The sequence below is a fragment of the Bos javanicus genome, chromosome 26 (genome assembly GCF_032452875.1).
Source record: "Bos javanicus breed banteng chromosome 26, ARS-OSU_banteng_1.0, whole genome shotgun sequence".
NCBI lineage: Eukaryota > Metazoa > Chordata > Mammalia > Artiodactyla > Bovidae > Bos > Bos javanicus.
Genome location: NC_083893.1, coordinates 29,992,468 through 30,000,000, shown reverse-complemented (window position 1 = coordinate 30,000,000; position 7,533 = coordinate 29,992,468).

Here is a 7,533-nt window from a genome sequence, read left to right as displayed (position 1 = left end):
TCCATTCAGTATATGAAATTTAGAGGAGAAGTTTTAACAAGTCTCATCTCAGCAGCAAAAAAAAAACCACAAACCCTCATCTCCTTCACTCCCAGCTCCATGCTACGATGCTAGGACCTCCACTGAGCTCTTTTCCAGACTGGGTGTTGCTACTCATTCAACAACATTCCTTCCTTTACTCATTCATTCCAACAATATTAAGTAAGAGGTTACCACACACCAGGAGCTGAGAGATGTTTTTCTCCTATATACTATCGTAAGCTCCAAAAAGGACTGTGCCTTAAAACAAACAAACAAACTTTAACATTTGTCAGATCTTGCATATATCAGATGTTCTGTTTGTGGATGTTAAATGAAATGGGATCTTTGCAAAAATCTGAGGAGGAATTAGGAGAGAGACAATAAAAGAGAGAAAATGGGATAAGCATGTGTGAACTAACTGCTAACTTTATGAATTACACATATTGTTTCACCTATGAACTACTCTGAGATAGACTATACATTATATCCACTTTATAGCCAAGGAAATTGAGGTTGAGAATGAATAGGGTAACTTGTTTGAAGTAATACAGCTATGACAGAGCACAGATTCAATCCCAGCTTTGTCTGATGCTAAAGTCTATGGAGAACATTTATGGAAGTATAAAACGCATATACCCTTTGACCCAGTAATTCTACTTCTAGAGGAATTTATCCTCCTGATACTGTGATGTATAATAAGAAACATATATTTGGTCTACATCCCATTTCTGGCACATAGCTCCTGGAGCTCTTGGAATTGTCTGAGTGATGGGAGAAATAAAGATGTCTCTTGTTATGTTAATGAGGTGACTCCTGTACCACACCTACGAATGCAGTCTGGGTGCCAGTGAAGCAGATCATGTGATCAGAGGCCTGTGAGTCACAGCCCCTTTCCTCTCCCTGCCTTGGGCTTAATCACTAGCCAACAGTGATCTTCATGCCTCTGTAAAGAAGCCTCCCTAAAAGCTCAAGAAGGATGGGGTTCAGAGGGCTTCCTGCCTGGTGAACATGTAGATATCTGGAGATTTCAGAGCGCATAGAAGCTCTGCGCTCTTTCCCCAGACCTTGCCCTATGCACCTCTTCAGTCTGGCTGTTAGTGATCTGTATCCTTTTATAATAAACCAGTATTCTAGTAAGTGGGCTTCCCTGATAGCTCAGTTGGTAAAGAATCCACCTGCAATGCAGGAGACCTCAGTTTGATTCCTGGGTTGGGAAGATCCCCTGGAGAAGGGAAAGGCTACCCACTGCAGTATCCTGGCCTGGAGAATTCCATAGACTGTATAGTCCATGGGGTTGCAAAGAGTCGGACACGACTGAGTGACTTTCACTTCACATTCTAGTAAGTAAAATGTTTCTCTAAGTTCTGTGAGGCCGCTCTAGCAAATAAATTGAACCCAAGGAGGGAGTCATTGTAACTTTGAATCTACAGTGGTCAGTCAGAAGCATGGGTCAGAAGCATTTGGAATTGTGACTGGTGTCTGAAGTAGAGGACTGAGCCCTTTAACCTGTAGAATTTGATGCTGTGCCTAGGCAGAAGGTATCAGAATTGAGTCGAATTGTAGGGAACTTGATTAGTGCCAAAGAACTGCTTGGTGGTATGGTGAACACCTGCCCTCCTCTACATTGTAAATTGGATTTAGAATTCTTAATCCTGTAGATATTCTGAAATTAGTGGTTAAATATAAAAATACAAGAATGTTTATTTCAATGTTGATTACAATAACACTATACTGAAAATTATCTAAGTGAAAGTGAAGTCATGTTCAACTCTTTGCGACCCCGTGGACTGTAGCCCACCAGGCTCCTCCGTCCATGGGATTTTCCAGGCAAGAATACTGGATTGGTTTGCCATTTCCTTCTCCAGGGGATCTTCCTGACCCAGGGTTGGAACCCAAGTCCCCTGCATTGCAGGCAAATGCTTTCACCTCTGAGCCAACAATCCTTTACTAGTCATTTGGTTGAATCACTTAAGGACCATAAGAAGCGTAACTGTGTATACTGCTATGGAAAACTTTCCAGGATATATCAGGAGTTACAGAAAAGCAAGTGTAGAACAGCCTATATTATTTGATTACATTTTACCTTTAAAAAAAAACAAATGCACAAATCATATATGCTTGCGTATATAGGTGGGCTTCCTTGGTGGCTCAGAGGTTAAAGCGTCTGCCTCCAATGCGGGAGACCCAGGTTTGATCCTTGGGTCAGGAAGATCCCCTGGAGAAGGAAATGGTAACCCACTCCAATATTCTTGCCTGGAGAATCCCATGGATGGAGAAGCCTGGTAGGCTACATACAGTCCACGGGGTTGCAAAGAGTCAGACACGACTGAGCGACTTCACCTTTCACCTTTTGCGTATATAGGCACCAAAAATTCTGGAGAGAATCACCAACAGAGATTACCTCTGAGGAGGTTCTGTGATATTCTGCTCAGGTGGGAATGAAGAGAGAGGTCTCTCCTTTTTTTTTTTCACTTTATTTTCTTTACAAACTATGTGAAAGTAAATTTTAAGACATGACTGTGTATTACTTTCATAATAAAAGAAAACAAGTTACTAAATTAAATAAAAATAAAGTCTTTTTAATATATCATGACGCATGGATAAGTAAAGTTTCAGGGACAGGGAAGCTGTTGGAAAGGGAGTTGAAAAAAAGCAGAAGGAGCTAAAAGGCAAAAGAATCAAGGAAAAAAAAGAAAAGAATCAAGGAAAGGGGAAATGGTAGCATTAGGGAAGCTCATGCCAAGGCTTTTGTTTTTTTACATTTTATTGACTCAATCAATAGAAATCTAGTGTGTCATGGTTCTGGGAACTACTAGTCCAAAATCAAGGTGTCAGTAGGGTTAGTTCCTTCTTCGGGCTTGGCGGAAGAGGCTATTCTATGCTTCTTCCCTAGCTTCTGGCAATCTTTGGTATTCTTTGGCCGGTAGATCTCTGCCTTCATGTTCACACGATATTCTCTTCGGGTGTGTGCCTGTGTCCAAATTTCCTCTTTTTATAGAAACACGAGCCATATTGAATTGGGGACCCATCTTACTCTAGTGTGAACTCAGCTTAACTAATTGCATCTGTAAGGGCCCTATTCCTAAATAAGGTCACATCTGAGGTCTTGGGAGTTAGTTAGGGCTTCAACAGATACATATTTCAGCCAGGAGGGGGGAAACACAATTCAACCCATGAAAGCAGATCTTGACTAAAAAAATATACAACTTGAGAGTTGTGCGTTAAGTTTTATTTGGAGCAAAATGAGGACTACAGCCCGGCGGGGAGCATCTCAGATAGCTCTGAGAGACTGCTCTAAAGCGGCAGTGGGGGAAAGTCAATATATAAGGTTTTGGTAAAGGGGGAGTCCAATGCCATGAAGCACTCATTTTACAAAAGATTTTTGTTAGTCAGGAAGATCTGATGTCACCATAAAGGGATTTAGAGCTTCTCTAGATATGAGGAGATGCAAGGATTGAGATCATAAAATCTGTTCCTAGGAACACCCAACTATCTAAAGACCTGTCCCACCAGATTCCCTGGAGCACAGAGTACCTCACTGTACCCTGAACTCCCTCAGAAGTTGTTGAAGGCCAACAGCTATAGCAGCATGGGGTTCAATCTCCGCAGAGGCAGATGGCAAATGCTTTTGTTGTTCAGTCGTTGGCGATGCTCTTGGTAAGTGTCAGTTTGTAGTTGACACACACAGATATTAACGTGTTTATGATCTGTGTCATGGACAAAGATTTGAACTTTAAGATTTTGGATTTCTCTGTTTTAGAGATAAACCAAATTTTTCCTGTGAAATAATCAACATACTAGTTTTTACGTTTTGGTCAAAATCACATTTTATGCAAGGGAACTCTGGGAATATTGACAAAACCGGAAAAACAATTATCGCTAGCTGATTGAAGATCACTATGAGCTGAGTGGAAGCTTGAGAAATTCAGAGGAACAATAGGTAAATACTTGGTCTTGGATTTCTTTCATTTGTTGTTGACTAACTCTGTTTTAAAGCGATGCTTTTTCCTGCCTCAGTGCTCTCAGATTTTACCAGTGAACCTCACAATTACACTGTAGTATAATGAGACTATGGTCACATTTTGAACTGTGTTCACATTTTGAACTGTGGTGTAAGAGAAGACTTTTGAGAGTCCCTTGGACTGCAAGGAGATCAAACCAGTCAATCCTAAAGGAAATCAGTCCTGAATGTTCATTGGAAGGACTGATGCGGAAGTTAAAACTCCAATACTTTGGCCACCTGATGCAAAGAACTGACTCACTGGAAAAGACCCTGATGCTGGGAAAGATTGAAGGCAAGAGGAGAAGGGGGCAACAGAGGATGAGATGGTTAGATGGCATCACTGACTCGATAGACATGAGTTTGAGCAAGCTCTAGGAGTTGGTGATGGACAGGGAAGCCTGGCGTGCTGCAGTCCATGGGGTGGCAAAGAGCCAGACATGACTGAACAACTGAAATGACTGACTGATAACGAGACTATAATAACTGTATGTCTGCTTGTAACAAACTGTGTACAGTTTGTTAAGGACTTAGACACTTACCATTTCTCTCTTTCTCTCTCAGTCTCCTCTCTTCTTTCTTAATTTTTCAAATTAAAAAATGAACTATGTAAAATACACCTAACAATAGCCATCCTAATCACTTTAAAGTGTACAGTTCAGCACTGTTCAGTACCCTCATTGTTTGCAACCAGCCTCCAGAACTTTTTTACCTTGCAAAACTGAAACTCTGTACTCTCCATTAAACAACAGCTCCCCATTTTCCAGTTCCCCAAGGCCGTGGCAACCACCATGCTACTTTTTGTCTTTATGAATCTGACTACTCTAGATACTCATGTAAGTGAACTCATACAATATTCGTCATTTTGTGCCTGGCTTATTTTACTTAGTATAGCGTCTTTAAAAGTTATCCATGTTGTAATCCGTGTCAGAATGTCCTTCTTTTTTAAGGCTGACTAATATTCCATTGTGTGTGTGTGTGTGTATACATATATATGTAAATCACATTTTATTTATCCATTCATCCATTGGTAGACATTTAGGTTACTTCCAGCTTTTGACTATTGTGAAAAATACTACCATGAACAAATATGAGTTTACAAATATCTCTTCAAAACTCTGCTTTCAACTCTTTTGGAGATGTAGCCAGAAATGAAATTGCTGAATCACATGTAATTCTTTTTTGAGGAGCAGCCATACTGATACAAGGCTTTTAAATTGTTCTATACTTACTGCTTGATTCAAAATATAGAAGGCAAGAGGGTGGCTGTTTTTCAACATATAAACCACACAACATCCAGGGAAGTAGCCTTGCCATCAGTAAAATCTAGAAGATTTTTTAAAAGATCTCTGATCCCACAGCAAATGTAAGAGTATGCTCCAGACTGTTTCCCTGAGATGAGAAGGGAAAGCAATTGCTGACTAAGTTGCTTAAGGATCTAAGTATTTTCTGCTGGGAAATATTTATCTGTTTGGTAGAGCTGCAAGTTCTAGGGAGCGCTCTCATTAGAAAACAGCTGATGATTCCAGGAAAACTTGGAAGAATCACCATGGTGATGGGGAGTGACCCATTTAGAGTGTAAGGCCTATTGTGGGTTGAACTTCAAAAGATGCCTGTATAAAAGCTCCTCTTTCATTTTTTTGTTGGACAGACGATATGAAATAAGGTAACATTATTATTATTATCTCCATCTCTCTTGCAGTCTGATGTGCTAGGGAGATGCCTTCAGCGTCTAGTACTGACTTGGTTATACCTTGACAGCCCTGTGAGTTGAGCAGACCACTTAACCTCTCCAGCCTTTGAGGGTTGACCTAAAGAGCCTCTAAAATCCCTTTAGTTTGTGGATTTAATTCTATGCATATTTATAATTGCTTCAGCTTCTTTTTGTTTGCCACTTACTTTCTCTGGAACTTGGCTATTAAGCAAATTCGCTTAATCAGATACAGTGGAAAATGAAGAAATAAGCCGAAAGGTGAGGAATGGACAAGCACGACATCAAAGCTAAAGCTCCTTCACCTTATTGCTTTCCTGGGACCTCAGGTGCACAGAGTTGATCTGACCATACTCAAGGGTCAACTCGTCTTTGATGGTTAGTCTGGACATCGTTAGTGTTTCGATTGTTAGTCTGGACAAGGCCCTTCTCTGTTTAATCTCACTCTATTTTCTTCTCCTTCATCTCATATCCCATTTCTAGCACTGGGTTTGGTGGTATAGACAGACTATTGTATTAATGTGTAGTTCTAATGGCCATGCTATGGGATGGACAATGGTGTTATCCCCATCTTACATGTGGGGACACCAAGGATTCTGGAGTTTAAGGGGCAGGGAAGAATTTCAGCCCAGCTAGACAGATCCAGAATCTACACCCCTAAACACTACATCATTTAATCAAGAAAACTTGTTTAAAATACAACTTGTCTCTAAGTTATTTTGAACTGCATGTGGGAAACTCCCCCTCCCATTCTTCAAAGAAAATGTTAACAGATCTGTTTTGAGGCACTTTGCTTGTCTTCATTCATCTTTTGCAGAACTTGGTCACCAACTCAGGTCACTGTCTCTTTGGATTTCCTTTTCCTCCATTCCATTTCTTGAGAAACTTGGAGTTATAATTGTCAGCTTGGCCCTTAACTCTATTGCTTGCTGGGGACATAACTGAAATGCTAAATGATAGCATTTCCTCTCCATAAACAGAATACCTTTCCTCTCACATTGTATTCTTCATGCATCTCACTTGTAAGAAGATGATTGTTGACATACAGAATAGCTCTTGAACTCACATTTCTGACCTGAATGAACAGTGTGCTGCTGCTGCTGCTACTATGTCGCTTCAGTCATGTTCGACTCTGTGCGACCCCATAGACGGCAGCCCACCAGGCTTCCCCGTCCCTGGGATTCTCCAGGCAAGAACACTGGAATGGGTTGCCATTTCCTTCTCCAATGCATGAAAGTGAAAAGTGAAAGTGAAGTCGCTCAGTCGTGTCCAACTCTTCGCGACCCCATGGACTGCAGCCCACCAGGCTCCTCCGTCCATGGGATTTTCCAGGCAAGAGTACTGGAGTAGGGTGCCATTGCCTTCTCCAGAATGAACAGTCTAGGGATTTATAATAAAATGGAATGTACGTCACCTTGAAGATAAATCCATCCCAAATTGATGGTTAGCTAATGTGATGGCCACTTGACATTCCTGGCATTCTTAACACAACTCTGATAGGTGATGGGCCTAGAGAGATTATTGGCATTGGCTGTATTTTGTTTGTGAGCCCTGGTGAGAGGGAAGGACATTCCTGGAAGAGTTGCAGGGGAGGAAGAGTGTAAGGGCTTGGTTGATTAAGAAGATTCTTTCCACATTTGTCTGAAGATGGCAGGATGGAGGGTTCAGATCATAATTGAGAGGGGAGAAACTACAAATATTGATGATGGTGATGATGATGATGAACTTCGGATCCAAGGTTTAAGGTGAAGATAGAATGAGAGAATGACTTTTGAACAAGGTGATTGAGAACGTCTACAGT